The following is a 26,443-nucleotide window of genomic DNA, read 5'->3' as shown; positions in this document are numbered from 1 at the left end:
GGGTTATATTAAATTGAATGAAGTTTGAATTTGCTCAACCTCAGGGTCCCAAAAATGTTTAAGATGTTGACCATTAACCTTAAATGTACCTCTCTTATTGTCTTGTAATTCGACCACTCCATATGAATAAATTTTATGAATGATGAATAATCCCGACCAGTGATATTTGAGTTCCTAGGGAATAACCTCAATCTTGAATTGAACAATAGGACCCTCTATCCTTCTTTGAATTCTCTTACATCTGTCATGCCATCTTTTGGTCTTTTCTTCGAACATCTTAACATCCTCATATGGAAACATCCTCAATTCCTTTAACTCATCAAGTTGTAGCATCCTTCTTTCACTAGCTTGCTTCAGATCCAAATTTAGTTTCTTTAGAGCCCAATAAGCTCTATTCTCCAATTCCAACAGTAAGTGACAGGCTTTTCCGAAGACTAACCAATAGGAAGTCATTCCTAAAGGTGTTTTGAAAGCTATCTGATAGGCTCGTAGTGCATCATCAAGCTTTCGGGACCAATCTTTTCTGTTTGGTCGTACTACCTTCTCCAAGATTCCTTTAATTTCCTAATTTGCAAGCTCTATTTTCCCATTTTTCTGTGGTTGATAGATAGTGGCCACTTTTTATTTCATGTTATACTTGTAAAGTAACCACTTAAGCCATTTATTTACAAAATGAGAACCATTATCGCTAACTATAACTCTAGGAGTCTGAAATCTTATAAATGTGTGCTTATGTAAGAATTGCATGACCACCTTGGCATCATTTGTCAGATATGCCTTAGCTTCTACCCGCTTGGATATGTAATCCACAACTACTAGGATATGCCTATTACCATAAGAAAGAGGAAACGAACCTAAAAAGTCAATGCCTCAAACGTCAAATAATTCTACCTCTAGTATGTTCATTAATGGCATCACGTTCCTCCTTGATATGTTTCCAGTCCTTTGGCATCTATCAAAACGCTTCATATATGCGTATGCTTCATTAAACACCATAGGCAAGAAAAATACAGCTTGTAAAATCTTTGTTGCATGCGGGAACCTTCAAAATGTCCCTCACTTGGAGATGAATGGCAGTGATCTATCTTGCTTCTAGCTACACACTTCTTGATTATATTATCTGCACATTGCTTAAACAAAAACTACTCCTCCTAGAAGTAATACCTATTTTGATGAAGGAATTTCTTCTTTTGTTGGTATGCCACTCTAGAGGGCATTATACCATATGCTAAATAATTTGCATAATCGACAAACCAAGGAGTTTCATGGATTCGACTTACCTAAAAAATATGGTCATCTGGGAAATTTTCATTAATAGGAATAAGTGAGTGTGTGATATGCCGTAATTCGGTGTAGTAGATTAAACTAGTTTTCACACTTTATGAGTTTGAAATTAAAGCATTATCAGTAGGACTTAATTATGTTTTAGTGAGTTTTGTTAAATTTAATAAAATGTGAAAATTGACTTTTTTATTGACCTTAGGGCTCAAATAAGGCCAAAGGGTAAGCTGATGAACTTTATAAGTATGCAGGAGATTGTTAGAAGGCATATTAAACATATATTGGTCTTTATGTCGCAATATGGAATGATCAATGTCGCAATATGGGGAACAAAATAGAGAAATAACAAAACTGCCTTCATTCTCGCAACACAGACTAAGGGTGTCGCAACATACCCATGAAGATAACCAAAAAGGAGTATATTGAGATAACCAAAAAGGAGTATATTGACTCTTATGTCACAACACAGGTCTTGGTGTGTCACGACATCGACTCTAGACGATAATTACAAGCCAGGGGGTGTTTTGGTTTGCACAATCAAACTTAATGCTCGAGAACGTTAGCTAACCTAGGGTTAAAGACGACGGCCACTTGAGATCTATAAATAGGCTCCTTTGTTACATGTAAAGAATGCCGATTCCTTAGCTTGGAATTTCTCTCTTAAGTTTATTTTAGGTTTTCTCTTTTTTTTTTTAAGTTTTAGTTTACTCCCATTTTGCCTTTATTTTATTTCAAGAGACCTAATTTGTGAATGTGATCAGACGTTGTGGATTCATTCTTGCTCTTAATACAAATCAAGCTTTTTTCCTAAATATTATATTTTTTATTCGCGTGTTATGTTTATCTTTTATATCGATATTATACTATTTACAAAAACCATGAGGAACTAATCCCTCTATGGGGGATTAGCGATTGGAGATATAATGAATTGACTATTTTGTAGGGTTAATTAATGGATCAGTTGTTCGGGAAAGGAAGAACATGAAATAAACCTTAGGCTTGACGACCTTAGGAAATCTTCAAGGTGGGAATTAATCCAAAATTGGTATGGTCCATCCGTGAATGCTTTAACCCTAAGCTAGTCTAAACTATAATGTGGGAATATAAGTAGTCATTACTGACTCGTTATTTTAGTGGAAAATTGGAAGATCCTGCTGGGGTAATGACTAGTTGATTGAAGAGGAACCCAAAGTAATAGTTAATGAAGATTACCGAAGCAAGCTAATCTTCCATAACTAGATTTGATTAATTGTACTTTTCAATCTCTTAATATTTTTTTCTTTATTTTATATATTTTGTTATTTTTAAAATCTTAAAAACTCCTCTTATTTTTACTTCCGTACTATAACTTATCTCAAGTACTAATTAGATCTTTTGGTGTTTAGGTCAAAATTAATCTGGCACTAGCCTCCCTTGGGTACAATCCTCGGAGTATTACCTACTTCGTTGTAACTATATTACAACTGGACCCGTGTACTTACGGATACTGCCTCATTTATATATCTTTTACTGCAGTATTAACACTTTGGACGTTAGTATATCCAGAGGCGGTCAAGTTGTTGGCTCCGTTGCCAAGGAGGCAACATTACTAGTTTGATTTTAGTTTTTGAACTTCAAAAGGAATGATTAGAATATTTATTGGTTATAGATACAATTTTATTTTATTTATTGTTACTAATCTTCTCTCTCTAGATTTATTGTATGACTCGTAGTAGAGGCACACCTATTGTAGCAATCATTGATTTAAAGAGAATAATTTGAAAAAAATCATCGTTAGCAACAACAGTAGCAACAGATGCAAGATCCACCACCACTTGCTGTAGGTAACGTACCATGAAAGAATCTACTGTTTGACGACGCTAATGATAACGATTTAGAAAATCCACTAGCACCACCACCATTACCTGTAAATATGCACATGGCTCGTAACGAGAGAACCTTAAGAGCCTATGCATTACCAAGTCTGGACATGGTTCAAAAGAGTATAACTAAGCCGGCTATGACAAAAAATAATTTTGAGATTAAACCAGCAATGATTCAAATGATCCAAAATAATCTATAGTTTTGGGGCACAATGACAGAGGATCTGAATCTACGCTTTAAACGATTTCTCCAATTGTGTGGTATTTTAAAGTACAATGGGGTCACTGATGACGCTATTCATCTTCGGTTGTTTCCCTTTTCTTTGTTTGATAATTCCTTTTCTTGGTTAAATTCATAGGCACTAGGGTCTATCACGAAATGGGATGAGCTCGCTGGAAAGTTTTTGCAAAAGTTCTTCCTTATTAGCAAAACGTTTCAACTAAGAAGAGAGATTGTTGTTTTTAGACAAATGGAAAGGGAAGTTTCTATGAGGCATGGGAGCACTTCAAAACGTTGATTCAAACGTGTCCGCACCACAGATTCCCTGACTGGATGTGATTGCATGTGTTTTATAATGGATTGGATGCGAATGCAAGATTAGGATTAGACAGAGCAGCAGAATGAGCCTTTATGAATAGGATATACATGGATGCATACGAAATCATTGAGAACATGGAATTGAGCTCCTACCAGTGGCCAATTGAAAATTTTACATATGGCCAGAAAACTGCTATGATAAAAGCTATCAAGGTGGATGACGAGTATCAATAGTTAGTGGATAAACTTAAGCGTGTGAAATATGCTTATAAATCATTTTTGTATGGAGAAGACAAACTGCTCTTTCATTATGTCAAAAATCTTATCGAGGATGTGAACTATATCAAAAATAGGGGTGGAAACCCTTATTTAAAAACCTACAACCCTGACTAGAAAGATTACCCGAATCTAATATAGAGAGGAAACCAAGGAAGACGTAGTAGTTCGGATCAAGACGAAAATACTAATTATCAACCTCCTTAATTGCAGAAACCTCAAGAATGGGTTAACCTAAGTGACCATATTGCATGTGGTCAATGATTGGATAGAATCAAGGGAGATATACAGTCAATGAGAACAGACATAAAACAGGTGCAGTCTGAGTGCACCAACTCAACCGAAAAATTGACTAAACCTGATGATCAAATTAGCCAATTGAAGAGGTCGATGGGTGACATCAAAAGAAAAATTGCCACCGATATCCCCAACATAGAAAATAATCCTCGAAGGGAGGGTAAGGAGCATGTGAAAGCAATAGCACTCTGATCAGGAAAAGTACTCAGTAGCTTAGAAAATCCTACTCCGAAGGTAAATATAGAGAATACTAGCGATCCTCAAGATAAATCCCTATAAACTGAAAATGAATTAGAGCCAAAGGAAGAAATTGCGTTGGTGGCTGAACTAGAAAAAGAAATCATTAAATATGTTACCGTTCCAAAGATCCCATTCCCTTTAAGACTATAAGAAAAACAAAAGCGGGACGAAGATGAATTTGCAAGTTTCTTAAACTTGTTCAAAACATTAAATGTAATCCTGCCTTTAATCAAGTTAATTGAGAAAGCTCTAAAGTATGCTAAGTTTTTAAAGGAAATCATGTCTAAGAGTCAAAAAATTAAGGTAGGAGAATAAGTTAATATAAGTGCCTCCAGTAGTGTTATTATTTCAAGATAAGTTCCCTAAAATTTGAAAGATCTGGAAGTTTTACTATTCCATTGAGATAAGGAGCATTCATTTTAATAAAACTCTGCGTGGAATAAGAGCTAGTATTAAATTAATGCCTCTATCTGTTCTTTAAAAACTCGGGTTGGGGAATCTCAAAACCACTCAAATAACACTACAGTTGGCTGAGAGGTCTTCAGTCCATCTAAAATGATTACTGGAATATGTGTTTGTCAAGGTGTGCAACTTCATTACCCATAGATTTTGTGGTTCTTGATTTGGAAGAAGATCGTGAGATATCAGTCTTACTAGGTAGACCTTTTCTAGCCACTTTTAGGTCTACCATTAACTTAAAAAAGAACAAATTAACTATGAAAATAAATGGTAAGATTAAAAACTTTAAATGTGGGCATCAACCAAGCGAAGAGGAAGGAAAGAGAAAGTTAGGTAAGTAGTTTAAAGAATTACTTGTTTCTAACACTCCCAAGTCAAGAGATATACTTCCTTTTATGTATCGAGAAAGGATAAACAGATTTAAGGAAAGGGACAAGCAGGCCTAAGTAGAATGGCATGATAGATGATGGACTAATGTCGATAGAATGAAAGGATCGCCCAATTGTGAATTAATGATACTGTTAGATGAATTCGACGGTAAAACTTAAATTATTTTACTTTGAGCTAAACTTTTGTAAATTATTGTATATTTGGCTAACTATTTGTATAGATTTTAACTTTGCATCTTTTAGAAATCGTAGCACTCTAGAAAATATGAATTTGAGTAAAAACTAAGCTAGTGTCACATCACAGGACTCTTGCATCGTAACAATAAGGGCAATTTTAAAAAAATTGAGAAAAATCTTTATGTCACGACACAAACTTCCAATGTCACAATACTAAAGTTAGTATACTAAAAAATCCAACAATCTAGAGTGTGTTGCGACACCGAACCCTAGTGTCGTGAAAATGGTAAACTGCCAGGGATGTCGCAACAAGTAAGTCAATAAAATGTGAAAATTGAGTCTTTTATTGACCTTACAGCCTGAATGAGGCCTAAGGGTGAGCTAATGAACTTTATAAGTGTGCAGGAGAGTGTTAGAAGGCATATTAAACAAATACTGGCTATTATGTCACAACACAGAATGACCAATGTCGCAAAATATGGAGCAGAATGGAGAAATCATGAAATTGCCTTCGCTGTCACGACATAGACTAAGGGTGTCGTGACATACCCCTGAAGATATCCCAAAAGAAGTATATTGACTCCTATGTTGCGACACAGGTCCTAGTGTGTCCTGACATCATCTCTGGATGATAATTAAACACGAGCTAAGGGGCGTTTTGGTTTGCATAATCAAAATTAAAGCTCTAAAACATCAGCTAACCTAGGGTAAAGGACCACGACCACCTGAGATCTATAAATAGGCTTCTTTGTTACATGTAAAGGACACCGATTCCTTAGCTTGGAATTTCTCTCTTAAGTTTAGTTTAGGTTTTCTCTTTTTCTTATGTTTTAGTTTACTTCTATTTTGTCTTTATTTTATTTCGAGAGATCCGATTTGTGAATGCGATCATACGTTGTGTATTTTTTCTTGATCTTAATAAAAATTAGACTTTTTCCAAAATATTATATTTTTTATTTGCATTTTATGTTTATATTTTATATCGATATTATACTATTTACGAAAACCATGAGGAACTAATCCCTTTATGGGGGATTAGCGAGTGGAGATATGATGAATTGACTATGTTGTAGGATTAATCAACAGATCAGTTGTTCGGGAAAGTAAGAACATGAAACAAACCCTAGGCTTGATGAACGTAGAAAGTTTTCAAGGTGGGAATTAACCCAAAATTGGTAAGGTCCATCCGTGAACGCCTTAACCCTAAGCCAGTCTAGACTGTAAGGTGGGAAGATAAGTAGTCATTGCTGACTCATTATTTTAGTAAAAGATTGGAAGATCTTGCTGGGATATTGACTAGTTGATTGAAGAGGAACCTGAAGCAACAGTTAATGAAGGCTACCAAAGTGAGCTAATCTCCCATAACTAGGTTTGATTAATTCTACTTTTCAATGTCTTGATATTTTCTTGCTTTATTTTATATATTTTATTATTAGTAAAATCTAAAAAACTCCTCTTAATTTTACTTTCGTGCTATAACTTATCTCAAGTACTAATTAGATCTTTCAGTGTTTAGGTTAAAATTGATCTAGCACTAGCCTCCCTTGGGTATGATCCTCGGAGTACTCACCTAACCCGTTGTGACTATATTACAACTGAACTCGTATACTTGGAGATACCGCTTCATTTATATATCTTTTACTGTAGTATTCACACTTTAGATGTTAATATGTCCGGAGGTGGTCAATGAGTTACCTCGTGCTATTCCAACCTTGACAGATTGTCCGGCACTTGAGTCTTGACTCCTTTTCTTTCTTGATCTCATGGTCAAACTCTTGGAGTAAAAGTACGCACCAAATTAACCTTGGAGTAAAAGTACCCACCGTATTTAATGGTCGAATGTTCTTTGAAGATCGTTACTTTTGTATCGATAATATATAAGCGAAACTTGTCAAAAGTAAAAACTACAATGAGTAATTCTTTTTCAGTTATTGTATAATTTAGATGGGCACATTTTACGCATTCTTCGGGTGTATATGATAATTCATCAAATACCCATATCGAATTCTCTAACCAGAACTCTACTTTCTCAGGATCGTCATTGGCATTTTCCCTAAATTCTTCAGCACCATGCTTCCGAATTTTATCAACAGGTGTTCTAGAGAATCTCATAAAATTTATACATTGGGGCATCATGGGTGTGGGTTGAGGATTTGGAGGTGGTGGCGGAGGTTGAGCGTTCAGGTTCGTTCGAACAAACTCTGTGTACTAGACATTCATCATGTGGAGAAAGGCTTCTCTGCCTCCTTCTCCTTTACTAACAGTCTTGGGTCCACTATCGGATGGAACTGCTCCTTCAACGGGAGCAGGCACGTTACTTTCTACATCATCCGCCACTACTCTGTTGGGATCCATTTGCTATATAGAACACATTTTAAAATTTTTAGGAGTCGTCACACTATCATAATATATGTATGGCATGTATAGATAAACTCAAACACATGCTACGTAGTCCGAAAACCGACTAAACTATAGCTCTGATACCACTAAATGTAACACCTCTTACCCGTGTCCAACATCAGGATAGGATACGAGGCATTACCAGACTTAAACATACACATACATGTAACACCGAGCCATAAAATTTCAACCAATTCAAAAATATTCAAACACATACATATCGTACCTTATATAGACCTACGAGGCCCAAAACATACATCGGGTGGTTTGGGACTAAACCGAGAACTTTCGAAAAACTTTGGGCAACTTAACAATTTTCTTGCTTTGGAGAGTCACACGCCCGTGTGGGTTAGCCGTGTGATCACACATGCTCATATGGTGTGGGAAACGCCCGTGCCCAAAACCCGTGTAACTCTCTGACTATGACGTCATCACCAAAATAAGGTCACACAGCCACATCACACGCTCGTGTGCCCAGACCGTGTGGTACATTAAAAATAAATGAATTTTTCTTAAAATGGTACAGACTTTGAATGGTCGGAGCACACACCCATGTGAGTAGGCCGTGTCTCTTACACGGCCAAGACAGGTGCCCGTGTCTTAGCCCATGTGTCTACTACTGGGCAAACTAACTTGAAAAATTAAGGTGCAGAAGACACACGGCCAGACAACACGCCCATGGGGTAGACCATGTGTCAAACACGGTCTAGACGCATGCTCGTGTGTCTATCCGTGTGGATAATTTAGAGGCTATTTTCCAAGCCAATTGCCACACTCAACCACTCACTTGCTCAACCATGTTTCATAGCATGCAACATGACATAATTAAACACCCAATATTCAATACCATGACACTTTCATGTCTTCATAATATCATCTTATTACACATTCGATTAGCCATACTTTTGAAAAGCATACCACACCAATTTCATGCATAACCAAATTTGTTATCCAAATTCCATAATACATATTCATAACTATGATCATCTTAAGTCATTAAGTCTTTTCTTATCTTCTAGCATCTATTCCACACCTCATCATACATTCACCAAGCAATAACATATCACATCATCAAGGCATTAGCACATGCATGCATGGGTAATTAGATTACAACCTAATAATCAAATATAAGCCATGTGACCCATGTTCGATTTGGTGGAATAAAAATAAAATAGAAATTAGCTTTCGGAGAGATGGCTGAGTGGTTGATAGCTCCGGTCTTAAAAACCGATATAGTTCGAAACAAAGAACTATCAAGGGTTCGAATCCCTCTATCTTATTTTGCTCGATGAATAGATTTCTTTCTTTATTGCTTTTTCCTGGCTTCTTAATTAAGAATCTTAATATTAATAAAAGTTAATGGCTCGGCTGGGTGGAATAGCAAAGCCAGAAAAAAATATTTTAGATAGAAAATGAGTTGAAATGAAAGGAAAATAGAATACTTTTTAAATATCACCTGATTCCTTCAATATATATAGTGTAATCAAATTGATTCCTACCTTAAGCATTGGATCTCCTATCTCAGTTATCTCAGTTAAGTGGAGAAAAAGTGCTTTCGTTGTTGTGGAATAAGAAGCCTTCATATCTTAATACATGTATTTAATTTATTTGGGGCTATTAGAGTGGGATCCAGTTTTTGGGGAATATGAGTCGACGCAATAACAAGAATATTTCTAGTGGAACATCTTTCACAATCCTTGGAGAGATAGTTCGCTAATAGCTTGCAAAATGAATCATCAACATTAGAGGCCTTTACAATTTGGCCAAAATTGCATGACACTTATCACAAAATAACCAAGTTCCCTATACATGTCATACTCAAAGTTATCAAATTCACTATACCCAATTGTTCTTTGATAGTGTGATTGAATACTCCGACGGCTTCTGATCCCTGAGGTAGCTTGGTGGAACTACAAAGAATGGAAAGGAAAGGGGTCAGCATTAAAGCTTAGTAAGTCCGTATGCAAATAATATGTAATGAAAACAAATCAATATCATATAATGACAAGATAAACCTCAACATAAGAATCGTTCATCATTCAAACCTTTTGACTTATTTACCATGAATATGTGTATGCTTCTTTATCACGAATCATCATTTACCAAGGCATCGCTCATGAGTTTAGCGTACATACCTGTACCAACTCAAAGTCTGTCTTACAACCATACCTTCTTTAACATGCCCTCCTTGGGACTTTCATTACATCACCCATTTCATGACCCGTTGAACATCCAGAATAACATTGGATACATGGAAAACCTTGCACCTAAGTGCCATATATACATACGTAGCCAAAGCTACCTCATAACATGTAACGCTCGCAATGGAGTTACTCAAAGGCTTGCTAGCATAAGCTATCGGTTAGGGTGTAACTACGCCAGCTGCTCACACAAGCTGTCAGGTACTTGAACCACTCAGGACTACCTAGCCACCGGTAGGACACACAAGACTAGTACCCGTAACCAAATTAAATGTATCTCGTACATCACAAACTCAAACCGTTCAATGAGCTCAGATGTCACATATAGATCACGAACCCAGACCGCTCACTGAGTTCTGATTCCTTAAATCCTAGTGACATGTCACTTGTATCCTAGACAATTCCTAAGGTTCAAATGGGGTTTCTTGCCTGTCGCATCACTGTCGAACTTGCTTGTAATGTCGTTTATGATATCCATAATACTAACCATATACTCATGGAATATGAAGGCATATAATTCATGATAGTAAATAAGCATTTAAATTCATATAACATTAAAGCATTAAAATATGTAACACATCACATTATTTACACATGAACTTACCTCGGTACAAAATGATGATAACTGAGCCTATTCGTCGAAAACTTTATTCTTCCCTCGATCAGGACTCGTATCACGTTTTTCTTGATCTATAATGCCAAATATAACTTTTTTAATAATCACATTGTCCAAATCAATCCATAATTCATACTTTGATGAAATTACCTTTTTACCCCTAACTTTTCACTTATTTACAATTTAGTCCCTAGGCTCGTGAAATGAAATGCATAAATTTTGTTTTTTACCCAAGCCTAGCCAAATTTTCCTTATACTCATAACATCCCATATTTTCATTAAAATCAGATTTTTATCACTTATTTTACATCTTTTACAAAATGGTCCTTTTTAGGTGTTTTCATACAAAATCACCAAGTAAATAATGTTAAACACACATCAAACTATCATATTCTTCCATTCAACATCAAAATACAAACTTCTCATGCATGTCAAATTTCCAACATGAACCCTAGCTTAAAATATGGTTAGGAACAGGTACATCATCTTACGAGGGTTTCAAAAATGTAAAGAACATTAAAAACGAGACTAGGGAACACGTACTTCCAAGCTTGAAAAGTTTCAAAACCCTAGCTATGGTTCTCCATAAATTTTGGCAACTAAGGAGGAAGATAGACAACATTTTCACTTGATTTTCCCTTTTTAATTCATTTAATTACCAAATGACCAAAATTCTATTAAGGCCTTTCTTTCAATTTTTTCCTATGCATGTCCATGTTTGTCCAAACATTTAAAAATTGGTCAAATTGCTAATTAGGACCTTCTAATTTATAATCTAAAGCAATTTCATGCTAAAAGCTTCTAGAAAATAAGTTTTGCATCTTATTCACTTTGGTCCCTAAAGTTCAATTGGACATTTTATGCATAGAATTTATTCAAGAAATTTTCACACTAGCATGCATACATATCATGGACCTTATAATAATGATAAAATAACTATTTCTATCTCGAATTTGTGGTCTCGAAATCACTACTATGACTAGGCCTTAATTTGGGATGTTATTTTCTAACCTGTAACCATCATTGTCGGGATTAATTCATTACACTCATTCTAAAAAATTGTGATTCTAAATTTCTTTGGCACACATTGTATCAGACTTACCCACAAGCTATCTAAGGTAGGGTAAATAATTCTCACATCTAACCATTTCATAACTTCCTTCCAAACTACTTCTTTCATAATGGGATTAAGCCTCATTTTCCCATCAATTATAGCTTTCTCTCCCTCCTCTAATATATTCTTATGCATGCAAAAGGATGAGCTTATTCCTTGAATGTTAGTTATATTACAACTGGTCACCTTTCTGAAATTTTTTTGAAACTTTGATCAGCTACTCTTCTTGGAATTCTATTAGTTTTGTTGAAACAATCATAAGGAAAATAGAGGAATTACCTGTATTTCAAATGAGAAGGAAGTACCTTTTAAATTTTAGCTCAGGCGGTTCTTCGATTGAAAACTTTGGTTGTGTGTTCCAAGCTTCCAATTCAAACAATTCAAACCGAACTAGTCGAACATATCCCTTCAGATTGGCTTCCACCAAAGCCATATTATCCTTACATTTTTCATCTTCTAGTGGCTCAAACTCTAAGGAATCTTCAAAGAGTCTTCTACAGAATTACACACTTGTTCTATAGAAACTAAAGATTCTAACTCCACAATTGTTGAGTAGTCTTCCACTGGATCAGGGAATTTCATGGTTTTAAGAACATTAAATGTTACCTAGTCATCTTGAACTCACATAGTGAGTTCACCTTTCTGCACATCAATTAATTTTGTCCCTATTGCTATGCAAGATCTCCCTAGGATGATCGACACTTCTTTATCTGCTTTAAAATCTAAAATGATAAAATCAACAGGAAAAATAAACTTATCCACATGTACTAGAACATCCCTGGTCTTTCCTTTCAAGTGTGCTAAAGATCGATATGCTAGTTAGAGTGTCATAGTTGTTGGTCTAACATTACCTATACCCAAGTTTTTGAAAACAAAAATTGGCATCAAGTTGATGCTTGCTTCTAGATCACATAGAGCTTTACCACAGTAAGATTCTTTAATTTTACAGGGTATAGTAAAGCTCTTGAGGTCCTTCATATCCAGGGGTAGCTTGTTTTGTAGGTATTCACTACACTCCTTTGTTAATGTTACAGTCTTGAATTCTCCAAGCTCATTTTCTTGGACAAAATATCTTTCATGAACTTGACGTAGTTAGAAATTTGTTTAAGGCTTTTATTCATGGGATATTAATTTGAAGTTGTTTAAAAACATCCAAGAATTTCTTGAACTGCATCTTATGTTTCTGTTTCTTGAGTCTTTGTGGATACAGGGGTGATGGAGCCTTGTCTTGGACCAGAAAACTCTTCTGAGGTATTGTATTTGTATTTGATATAGGTGTTAGCTTATCAAAAGTGACCAGTTTAGATTTTAACTCTTTTGATTTTTTAGGAATTGGCTTCTGTGGTATGGAAATTTCAACTATCAGTTGATCTTCCGCTCTCTCCATCGGTTCATCTTCATCCTGAACCTCAACCACCTTAGGTTGCAAAGCCTTTCCACCTCGTAAAGTGACTGGTTTGTAGTGTACCCTGCTTGTATTCCTTGAATTTTGCATGTTACTCGACAAGGCTCCTTGTGGTCTATTACGAAGCTCCATAGTTAACTAACAGATTTGGTTCTCTAGAATTTTCAATGTTACTGCTTGGCTTTGGATTAAGGCTTCATTCTTAGCCATGAATGCCTTCAACAAGTTCTCCAAAATGAAAGAAGGCTCAGCTTGCAGTGGTTTCTAAATTTGTTGATTAAAACCTAAAGGTTGATTTGACCTAGGCTGAATGTAGGTGTCAGTAGGTCCAGATCCTTGGTTACTCCAAAAGAAGTTTGGATGGTTTCACCACGATGGGTTATAGAAGTCGGACTATAATCCTTTCCCACTTCTATTTTGATTTCCTACATAATACATAGATTCAGTATTTGATGAATAATTCTCAAATAAATGCCCGTCCCCACAGTATATGGAGGAAATATTGTCGAATGGACTTGGTGGCTAAGTTGCAACATTATTCAGTCTGTTATTAGTAAAATTCTTAAGCATTGAAGAAATTGAATATACTTGAGCTGCAAGTGAAGTGAAGGCATCCACTTCATGTACTCTTGCTACTAGTATTCCCAAAGCTGCTCGATTGGTCACCCACTGATAGTTGTTACTAGTCATTCTCTTGATAATTTCATAGGCCTCATTATAAGACTTAGAAAGGAGAGCACCATTTGCAGAAGCATCTACCACCATCCTAGTGTGTGCGTTGAGACCATTATAAAATATCTCCAGCTGGATGTAATGCAGAATCCCATGGTGAAGGCATTTGTGTAGTAATCTCATTCCGCAACTTAGCATTTTTGCCAGGTGGGAAATTTTTTACTAGGAAATGTTCCGCTAATTCTTTCCATGTAGAAATTGTACCAGGTGGCAATGAATTAAGCCATGCTTATACTCTATCTTAGAACGAGAATGGAAACAAATTCAACCTCAATGTGTCTTCGGTTACCCCGATTATCTTGAAGGAATCACTCACCTCCATGAATAGTCGAAAGTGAAGGTGTGGATCTTCTGTGCGCATTCCTCTAAACTTGCTCACTATTCAAAGCATTTGAAACATAACATGCTTCAACTTGAATTGAGGTGCCTCAATTTTAGGTCTAACAATGCATGGATTGTGTTCATTTAAAAAGGCGTAGCATATTGTCTTAGCACTTGATCCATGTCATAAGCAACAAGGATTGAGTTTTTAGCATTAACAAGCTCATTCCCTTGACCTTTTTTTTTATTTATTTCAGCGGTTTGTCTCTGAGCTACTTGTCTTCTTCTTTGTTGGAAGTTTCATTCAATTTCAAGGTCAACTAGGAGTAAGTCAATGATTTGCTCAATACTCATAAACACCTGAAAGGGAAATCACAAAAATTAATTGAGTTAAAAAAATACAACCAAATTGTAAAAAAAATAATTTCACAAAAAATTATTAACACGAAATTCCACGACAACGGCACATGTCCCAGTCGAATTCTAATTAGTGTAGATTATTCCCAAAAATATATATACATAAACTACTTGGAAAATAAGGAAACAAACTCTCATTTTTCTCTAAGCAATTGACCAAGTCATATTATTTCTCTTTAAGTTAGTTGTGTCTAAAATACTTAAAAAATTGTAATAAATAATTTACTAAAATATAAGACTTTATAAATATATTAACGGGATTATATAGAATCAAAACTAACATTTAAAATTGAACCCAATGAGATTTAAAAGCTTATACAGAGTCTAAAGTTCATCATTCGCATTTAGAAAATTTTGCCCACACTGTCTTCACTAAAATGATCATTGTGAAAATTGTACGTCGATAATGGAAACTAATCACATAGAAAGAGAGAAAATAACACACATAATTTTATATGGAAATCTTTTTGGGAAAAACCACGGGTAGAGGAGAAGAAAATTCACTATGTCGAATTCGAATGAATAGAAGATGAGATGAGATTACGTCTATTTATAGGTTTAAAAACCTTATTCTAATCAAAGTCAAATAGAAGTAATGTAGAAGATTAAAACACCTTATTCTAATTAACATCAAATGGATGAAGTAAACTTCTATACAGATTTCACTTGTACAGCTTGTATCGTACGACCCCACTCCAATATTTTGCTTATTGGGGATCTATGATAGGCTACAACCTTCACCCTTTTAGATCTCCCTATCTTGTATCTTGTATTTTATTTTAATAGCAATTTGAGTCACACAACTTCTAACAATCATAACTTGAGCTATTGGACATAAAGAGAAGCCAAGAGGTAGATCTTTAGTTGATATGTAGACATCTTAACTAAAAAGATGTTAAGATCTCATCCAAAAATACATCACAAGTCGACTGATCTTCTAGACTTGAAAAGTGTTGGCTATGGTAAGCTTAATTAAATGAATTATGGTAGACTTCAAAATACATCACACTGTCTTGGCTCAGTGGCAAGAACATTATGTTGTAAGAAAGAGAGCTTGGATTCAATCTCGAGCAACCTTACTCCCCTTCCCCAATTATAAAAAACGTTATATCAAAATTTTAACTACAAATTAAAATGAATACGCCACACTTAATATGAATAAAATCAATTTTCAATTCAATCAAAATATATGTGGCATAAGTATTCAAAACATCAAAACATATGTCAAAGTACCAAAGGACCAAAATAACACCTAACTCTATCAGAATTATCCCAAATGACAAAATAAAATCCTACTTACATGAAAAGTTTACTAAAAAGAATAAAAGGCAATACAAATATAGAGGTTTAGTTGAGACTTCGAACAATGATGTTGTCAAAATGCATGATCCACACCTGGATCAACTACGACATGTACGAGGATAAAAAATCCACACACTAAGCTTTCCTCAAAGCTCAGTGGTGTACAATAAAAAGCATGGTATCAAATAAATATTGAAAGTCAATTTAACTTCAACAACAAAACAAATAAAAGCTTTTAGAACATATTTTATGTTTCAAATTCATATTCATATTCAATAGATGAATTATCAATTTGCTTTTTTAAGGCTTATGTGTACATATATCCATCACATTTTTACAAATAGATATCAATAAAATGTAATGAATATTAATATCATTTGAATCACAAAACTTATTTTCACTAGCACACCAAACAAATTAATCCTCTAACACACCACAACAATACTTCAATTTGTGTAAAAACATAAATATACCAATCAATCATACCAAGAACTGTGCACAAGAACCATAAATCAAAACTCTCGAGTGCATATTGACCTAACGTCACTTGTAGTAGCTATTTTAGGTCATTTTTGCAGTCAATGAGTTTGTTTTCTTGGCATTTTAGATTTAATTATTACATTTTCAGTATTGGTAGGATAAAAATAAATTGATAATAAAATAATCATTTTTTACACAATTTCTGTTATTTTGATGACTCGTAAGGTCGACTCAGGCCTCGTGAGTAACTAATGAGCTAATTAAGTTGTAGGATGCCAATTGAGGTCCAAGAATAGGGTCGTAAGACAAGGAGACCAATAATCCAACAAAGCTGCCAAGGCTGTAACAACTTGTTTTTTAGTCAAATCCGAACAGTGGTTTTGAAACCACAAATCTGAGGTTAAAATATTTATTTTATTATTTTATTGTTTTATTAAAGTTTAAAGTATGATAGAATTATTTTGTGAAAGTTTCGTAAAGAAATTTTACTGTTTGAATGCTTAATTCGGTAAAAAGGACTAGATCGCGTAAAGCATAAAATTTGAGTTCTAATAGTTAAAAGTATTAAATAGCTATGAAATTAAATTTTGGGAGTCCTTATATTGAAATTAGACCATGATTAAGGTTAGTGGACATTTATGCCCGTAGTTTATGTGTTATATTAAGGTTTTATTAAAGGATAATATGGTAATTATAATAATTTAAGTTAAAATGATAAAAACAATTAGTCTTCATCTTCATAAAACATTACCACTAAAATTTAAGGCTTGAAAGAAACACCATTTGAGATCTTGGACATTCGACTATGGTGTCTTGAGCATGTAAGTCTATTTTTAGCTCCGTTTTTAATGATTTCTACGTTTTTGTGATCATTGCTTCGTATTCTAGCTAGCTTGCACCTTAGATTTTGAAATTGTTGAAGATTTAATATGTTTCCATTGTTTAATACTTGAGTAATTTGATGATTGATTATAAATTATAAAGTTTTATTGATAGATTTACTAGTTTTGTAAAGTGATTTTTGACAAAAATGTCAAAAAGGGGTTAAATTGAGAAAATGTAAAATTAGGTGGGTAAAAGTGTGAATAAATTGAAAATATGGGCTTCTAGTAACATGTGGTAAATTTGGCTAAGCATGTAATTGTACTAAATTGCATGAAATTTCAATTTTATGTGTAAAAGACTAAATTGTAAAAATGTGAAAGTTTTGGGGTAAATGTGTAAAATAGCCCTAAAATGTGTTTTGGATTAAATTGCATAAATAGTTATTAAATAAGTTGAATTTGATATTAATTAGATCAAGATAAGCCAAGATCAAGTTTAGATCAGGGAAAAGGAGAAGTTAATGATTAGCCGATATTTGATATCCAAGCAACTCGAGGTAAGTTCGTATAATTAGAATCAACTTTTAAATACTTGAAATAATTTTAATGAATGTGTATAATTAAGTAGTTGATATATTTGGAATGTGAATGCCTTATCGATATAGTTTAATTGTTACCGAGACCCATTTGATCCGTAAGAGTTCGTAGGATATGAGTGACATGTCACTAGGGTTATCGTTTTGGTTGAGATCCTGCATGTGTTGTGGACTCACCTCAGCTTGTATGAGCTTATCGATATATCAGCTCGTAAAAGCTTACTACTCTCAGCTCGTATGAGCTTACTGTTTCAGCTCGTTAGAGCTTACCGCTTCAGCTCAATAGAGCTTACTGTCCATCAACTCAGCAGGAGCTTACTGTTCATAGCTCGAAAGAGCGAAAAAAGATAATGAATTGACGGTTTACTGATTTATATGTACTGTGTTTCACCCGAGTATCCCTCGAGATTCTAATAGGTTCAACGGGCATAAATTATGTGATTTGGTAAAGTATTGTTTATACGAACGAATTACTATTATACGATTGAAAGTAAAATGTTACAAATGATGTTCATGATATATGTGAATTTGATACAATACAATGTATTGAGTATTTACATTGAGAATATGGATGATTTCATGTATTTAGATAACTAACTTGTTATGAATGTTTGTGTTTAGATAATTGGTAATTGAATTGAATACACTTTAATTATTACCTTGATAATGTATAATTATTTCTGAATTATACAGGCTTACTAAGCTATAAAGCTTACTCTGTTTCTTTTCTATGTTTTATAGAGGTTCGATAGCTCGCTCATTTTGAACAAGTCAGAGTTATACATCACACTATCCCATTGTTGATTGGTACTTTTGAACTAGTGGTTATATGTAAATATGGCATGTATAGGCTAGTCATAATGGTGATAGTTATGGTCACTTGAGATTGTGATTTTGGTACATTTTGTGTTATAAGTATAAGCCATGTGATTTGGCTAAACTTGTTATTATGTTTTGGTATGTTTTGGCAATTAGTTGATGGAATGGAAATATGCAAATGTGTTTTCTTATATGGTAGGCTTATGAATGGGAAATGTATAATATTAGCTAAGCATTTGAATACTATGAGGAATGATATCATATGTGTATGAAATTTTATGGAATGGCTGCCTATTGGGTTGTAAAAATGTTACCATTTATGCTTGTGTATACATGTGAAAATAGGGTGGCATAATGGCTTTGCAAATATCCTATTTTTGTCCACACGGGCGTGTATTTCATCTTTGTTTGATATACGGTCATGTTACATGGCCGTCTGTCCCCTGATGATGCTATTAAATAAATTCAGTATGCTTCATACAGTCTCACACACGGGCATGTGACTGGCCGTGTGGTACAAGTCAATATACCCCTAATTTGGCACACGGCCTAGTGCACGGGCGTGTGACTTGGCCGTGTTGCATAAGTCAGTATACCCTACAGCTTTGGCATGGCCTAGTACATGGCTTGGCACATGGGCGTGTGTGGCCACTTCGAAGGGCACACGAGCTAGACATACGGGCGTGTGGCTGGCTTCTGACCCAAGTCAGTATACTCTCCAGTTTTCACACGACCTAGCACACGAGCGCGTCTTTGGCCGTGTGATGTAAGTTAGTATGTATGCCCTGTTTCCACATGGCCTAAGAGGTGGGCGTGTCTACTAGTCGTGTAAGACACACAGCCTATTCACACGAGCATGTGGTCCCTGTATGTTTGAAAAAAAAATTAGATTCCAAAATTTTCATATGTTATCGGTTTAGTCCTGAACCATTTTTAAAGCAAGTTTAAGGACTCATAAATCCTTATAAGGGATAATATGATAGTGTTGAATGATATTTGATTATGAATGTATAAAAGTATGAGTTTTTTATGTTAAGTGATGTGTATTGATAGGTAATACCTCATAACTCTACTCCGGTGATGGATACGGGTTAAGGGTGTTACAAAGGCCTAAAGCACACTTGACGTCATGATGAGGAGATGCCTCTCGTCACAACGACGTGATGAGGAAATGGGAAAACTTTGCACGCCATCGACATTGAGATAAGAAGCATTCCTACATACCAACGACGTGACCTAGCATAGAAGAAAGGGTTGATTTCTTTTGACGACATAACTGGGAAATTTCCATAATTGGATACTAGATTTTTGCATAATATTTTCTTCATTGGTATCTAAGTGTATCTCGGAATGCTTGGTTACCAAGTAGGTCGTTGCCTATACAAGCATCCTTAGGGTCATCGGAATTGTAAGTAGTTTTAGACTTAGACAGTTTTCTATTCAGTTTTAGTTTCTTTTCCTTTATGTTTTAGTCGAAACTTTTCTTTTTCAATGTGAAGACAATTGTGAGAAGAGATTACTTTGGCATCGCACTTTAATATATTCATGAGCTTTCTCCTATCTCTTATTCTTTTATTTATACTTTTGTTTCTCTAATTAATTAGCGTTTGTATGAATAATTTCTTGTGCTTTATTTATATTTTGCATGATTTGATTATTAAAATAATTTATTTTACATATAATTATTTATCGGAACTTGATTATTTATTCAATGGTACTTAGTATATTAGAGAGTGACGTCCTTGATAGAATATCAAGACAGGTGAGATTGGGAGGGTATCCTGTCATGTATAACTTGTGCCAAGTAGTGAGACCAAAACAGAATCCATATGCCTAGGAGGAGACTAGAAGGGTGACTTAAGTGGTAATCCTTAGTGAAGTTAAACCGAGAGGATAGTCGTAGCTAAAGGTGATAAAAAAACTCAATCTAGGATAATTAATTATTTAATTAGATAATTAGGGATTTAATTGATCATAGGCTAGAGGCTTGCGTTGTCAACACTAGAGGTAATTTTAGGTTAATTAATTTAATTAATATTTTTATTTGGATTTGCAATAGTAATTCATGGCTCGATTAGATTAGTAATTATTTTCTATAATTAATTTAATTTTCATTTCTCCTATCTGCAATCTCTTAGGTATGATCCTCGGAATACTTCCAAGTTTTTCGTTGTAACTAAACTATATTACAATTTGACACGTATGCTTGTGAACACCGTTGAATTAATTTGTATATATTTTGTGTAATATTTAACTATAAACGATAACATATTTATAGGCAGTCAAGTTGTTGGCTTCGTTACAAGAGATTGTGATGTTGAAATTTTGATTAGATTGATTAGTGTAAAATAATATTAGTCGAAAGACAAACAAGCAAGATAGTATTCTAACTTTTATTTAATTTAATTTTTTTTAGTCTCAAAAAATAATTTTGAATTTTTTTAGTTAAGTGAATATTTTTATTTTAATATTTTTTATTTACATTGTTGATTATCATATTTAATTATAAATATTAGTTTTATAGGTCGATGTATGTGTGACACCCTTAATTCCTATCCGTTCCCGAATTAGGGTTACGAGGCATTACCAATCAAAATACAATTCAATACGGTCATACAATTCAATTATGCACATTGTAATATTAACTCCTTTACAATAAATTTTTTTATTGAATTATAACCATCTACTCAATCATATAAATTGCATTCGGTCATATGAAACATATAACCAACAAAATTAAATTATGCTTATTACTCTTTCACATATATAGAACATATTTAATAATTTACCTTATCAATATCATTTTTCAATTCACATTCAAAACCAGCTAGCATATATCAAATCATATTACAAATGCTTTACAAATCCAAGAGCCAAACCATTTATCATTTCATAAATATCGAATGCGCACATATGAACCATTTAACCAAATAAATGGTTAAACAAGCTTTATTATTTATAATACATATACGAATCCTGTATCTAAACTCCATCAAAACATTATCATTTATTTAATCTCATATTCAAATCAACCAACATGCAACCAGCCAAATTACCTGCACTTTATGAATATAATATTTGAACCAAAAAGGACCTCACATACATGGTATTCAAATACCTAATTTAAGATCAAGCATATTTTATTTTATATAACAATCACATATTTTATCTCATTCTTTGTATACAACTAAATCAATGCCTAATTATTAAATGCATCATTTTATAAATTTACGTGCATTAACAAATCAAGTCAAACCGTACTATATTATACGACCTATTAATAGTCCAAATATGAGTCATTAACAAGTATCACCAAATAATCAAATATAGTTTTAATACATCACAATTTCATGCGCACTGTGCTATAATAGCAATAGCTATTCCTAATCTCAATTATCAAATCAAGTGTACCAAATTTATAAGCTTTGCACATTTATGTAATACACCAATTCGACCATATCACACAGATTAATTTCCGTTAACATAATAGATATTAACTAGCATTATCACATGAGCAAAAATACCTCTTTTCACATTCTTACCATTTCTTATTGCCAAATCATATAACCAACATCACAAACATAATTACCATAAAACATACTTCCAAAATAAGCTTAAGGCATGACCGAATACTCACAAGCATTAACATTATTATTAAGCCATTTTCGTTTGGCTACTTATAAACAATTTCAAAACCAATCATATCAAAACTTTTAACACCCCTAACCTGTATCTGTCGCTAGAAAGGGGTTATGAGGTATTGTAACGCCCCAATTTTCGGGAATTTTGTGAATGTTGGTAAAATTTCATGCTTTAATTTTGTCATTTGTGAGTGAAATTATGCAATAGGACCTATGTGAAAATGTTTGAAAATGCTATAGGCTAATTTGTAGTGGCCAAATAAATAGTAGTGTAAAATAGGAGGATTTGTATGTCAAACCTCCCATTTTACAAGAAGTGGCCGGCCATCATGTTGTTGAACACAATATGTGCACTTGATATCCATAATTTATGGTACAAATTGATAAAAAATTGATAATGGGTTAGGTAAATGTTTCATGATGGGCATGATAAGCATTATGAGCATTTTTTTTATTGACATTATGGCATAGGTATGGCACAAATAATAGTGGTTATTTTGTGTCATAAAATGTTGGGTAAAAAAATAACAAAAGGATGAAAAGAACAAAATTTTGTCCATCTTTGTTCATCATAGCCGAAAGTTAGAGAAGAGAAAAGAGAGGAGAAAGCTCTTGAGTATTCGGTCACTAGGAGGAGGAAAATTGAAGGTAAGTTCTTGGTACCTTGCTTCTATTTTGAGGTTCATGAGTTCTTCTTGATTCTACCTTAACTCTTGAAGCATATTTTGGTTTTTAGTTCTGTTGTGAGCATTTAGTCATGAATTAAAATGAAGGAAATGGTTGTTGTTTCATGTTCTTTTGATGAAAATTGGAAGATAGGTGAAGTTGAGCCAAACAAATGAGCATGCATGTGCCTTAGATGCTAAAGGGAAAAATCGGCTAACATGTTGTGCTTTAAAATGATGAAATGGAGATTATACTTAAGTAAAATCATAGATATGTGATGATTGATTGGTGATATACATGTTTAAATAACATGCATGCAAGGTATGTGTGAAAGAGTGATTTGGTAATAAATCTGCTTGGGACAGCAACAGTAACGTGATTTTGGAAAATCACCATAAATTGTGGGAGATGAATTAGAAGCTGAATAAATTATGTAATTAAAGCCTATTGAGTCTAGTTTCTAATGAAATAAACAATAACATATTTTTAATTCTGTACAATGAGAAATTTGATTCGTAATGAAGAGTGGTCAGATTAGTCAAACAGTGAAACATGGGAAACTTTGAGAAAAATCTGGTATTGATTGGCTAAACCAAAAATTCTGAAAATTTTATGGATAGAATATATATGAGTCTATTTTCAGGGAAAATTAACGACACTTGATTTGGAGTTTCGTAGCTCCAGTTATAAATGATTTAGTGACTGTTGCTTAGGAAGACAGCTTGCAGTGAAATTATGATTATGTGGTAAACACTGACAAAAATTTGTTAATGAGTTGCTTATTGATTTCTTATAAGCTTACTCTGATCTGTAGGTGTGGTTGGCCGAATATTGTAAGGGGTTAATACGTAATTCGTATTTGAATAGTTAGATTAACGTGTTAGTAATCCAATTGTAGGCGGTTCATGTGTGGATCTCCTCAGATATCGTTGCAAACAAGTGTGTAACTAACACCCTCTTATAGACTAGATCGGCACAAGCCGAAAAGCCGAAATGCCGAAAAGCCAGTATTTTGAGATCTTGCGAGTGTGTGAATGTTCATGAGATTAATAGTTTGATGTATATGGTAAATGAAAGTGATAAGACTGCAGAGTGCGCGATTCTGTGCATTTCGATATTTTTGGGCTTAATGGGCCAAAAGTGGGATAATGGGCCAACGGGCCCAAATTGGTAAGAAAATGCAGTAAGTGTTTTTGATTGTACGTAAATGGCTATGTTATGTATGAAAACCTTAAGAATAGTTAAATTACTTGAATACCCCTATGTATGCAAAATTACCATTATACCCCTAGGGTTACTTTTGACTGAAAAGCATGACGATCTGATTCTGTATGATGTATGCCATGATTATATATCTGTTGCATGGGGACTTGGGTTATACTATGGAGGAAGCGTCCTGGTGGCTATGCCACAATTATCTGATCTGGTGGCTCTACCACATATATCTGTTCTGGTGGCTCTGCCATAATATCTGTATCTGGTGACTTCGTCACAATATCTGGCAGCCTCGCTGTGATTTCTGTGGTGTGTAGCGGTTGGGTGGGTCGAGTAGTCTCCCCACATGGTGTAAGGCTGGAACGGGGGTGGTATGGATGAATCTGGTTGGGTTTCTACATAAACATGTAATATCTGTTCTGTTCTGTTATGGGCCTATGGGCTTTATTCTGAATTTCTGTTTTGGGCTAAGTCCAACTTATTCTGTTTCTATGGTTTGATCTGATATAAGCTATGGTTGGGTTAATTTACACACTGAGTTTCCCCAAATCACCCCTTTTATTTTCATCCACGCAGGTAATCCCCAACCATAGTGGGCTTGGAGTTGTGAGGGAATTCGGAGTGGCCGCCCGTTCTGAAAGTTTGATTTTCTTCTGGTGAACTGGATATCCTTTTAATTACGTTTGAGGTTTTGGGCTTTTAAATGTAATAAGGCCGCTTATTTATTTTGATGGTTTTTATATGTTTTATTAAGATAGGTAATATTTATATTTAACTGTTGAAATTCGATAGCTTTAGGGCACGTTTTCAAAAATAGTAATTGATTTCAAAATAACACGAAAACAAGCAAAGCTTCCGCAATGAAGATATTTTCCAAAATTAATCACTTTTCCTAAAAAGGACTTAATCAAATCAGTTTCCTAGAAATATACATGACGTTAAGGTATGGCAATGGCGGTTTGCATTTCTAGGATTGGATTCGAAGGGAGTTTGGTACTTAAGCAGTCCGATGGACTCACCTCCTCTTTTTCGGTTTCCTACCTGGTGCACAGCTTCCATTCACTTTAACCTATAATGAAATCATCTTTTAAAACACTCAGTAAGTTTTCTTTCTGGATCAGAAATGTTTTGAATGCTTCGATGTGGCATGTCGGATCTGACCATAACGTCTGGGCCGGGTAAGGGGTGTTAGATTTAGTGGTAACAGAGCCTAGGTTGCAACAACTCGGCTGTGGAATGGGTTTACAAAAACAAAGATTTTCGAAAATGAAAATTTTATAAAGAATGCGAAAAACTCGATTTTCAAAATTTAGATCTTTAGAAGGTGACATTCCGAATCTCCAGCTCAAGTCTGTAAGTATTACTCTGAACTTCTCTGAATATTTTTCTGAATTATCTGTCTGTACTAAAATCCTGCTAGGATACTCTAGATAGGATGATACTGAAACCATAGAAAAATTTGATAAGAGACTGAAACTATAGCTAGACTTCGATTCTGCGAAAACAAACTCTAAATTACTATCTGATTCATAAAACATCTATAATAAACACTGGAATATTGAATTAATGCATAAAGATTCGTAATCAAGGTAATACAATATGAGTACAAGAGCCGTTCATGGAAGAGGCCGCGGACGGGGCCGAGGAAGTGCTCGAGCGAGATCTTCGTCTTCGGGACATATGCCGGCGGTGGATGCACCGGTACCACCGGCAACAGAGGTAGAGTCTCATGACCGCGGTGCTGGGGATAATGCCCTATCGCAGGCAATGCTTCGTGTTCTAGAAAGGGTTGCCGGGGCAAGTACGGGCAATAGAGTTCGGGGATCTATTTCTGAACGACTTCGGGCTAACAGAGTGGAGATCTTTAGGGGCGTGTCTGGTATAGCCCTGAATGTGGCGGAATATTGGTTGGAGGCCACAAAACGGATTATGGACAACTTGGACTGCTCTAAGGAGATTGTGAGTGGGGTATTTGTACTAAGTCCTTTGGGTCACTCAGTTAGGGTAAACAAACTGTATAGGGATGTACCCTTAGAAACTCAAAGTAGGATTTTCCCTAGAGATCTGATGGAGTTACCATTCGGAGAGTTTGATCTCATTTTGGGAATGGACTGGCTTGTTAAGCATAAGGCGAACCTGGATTGTGCTGCTAAACGAATGGTGTTAAGGACCACG

General features: G+C 34.6%; 1 non-coding gene across 1 annotated transcript; it reads right to left on the bottom strand.

The window, feature by feature from the left end:
- Positions 1-3,580: 3,580 nt before the first annotated feature.
- LOC121209232 (small nucleolar RNA R71) lies at positions 3,581-3,686 on the bottom strand. The gene has a single exon (XR_005904349.1). It is a non-coding gene; the product is annotated as a small nucleolar RNA R71 (small nucleolar RNA).
- Positions 3,687-26,443: the final 22,757 nt, after the last annotated feature.

Source organism: Gossypium hirsutum, chromosome A10 (assembly GCF_007990345.1).
Source record: "Gossypium hirsutum isolate 1008001.06 chromosome A10, Gossypium_hirsutum_v2.1, whole genome shotgun sequence".
Taxonomy (NCBI): domain Eukaryota; kingdom Viridiplantae; phylum Streptophyta; class Magnoliopsida; order Malvales; family Malvaceae; genus Gossypium; species Gossypium hirsutum.
The sequence above is the reverse complement of the archived record's forward strand: the minus strand, read 5'-3'. Positions and strand labels throughout refer to the sequence as shown.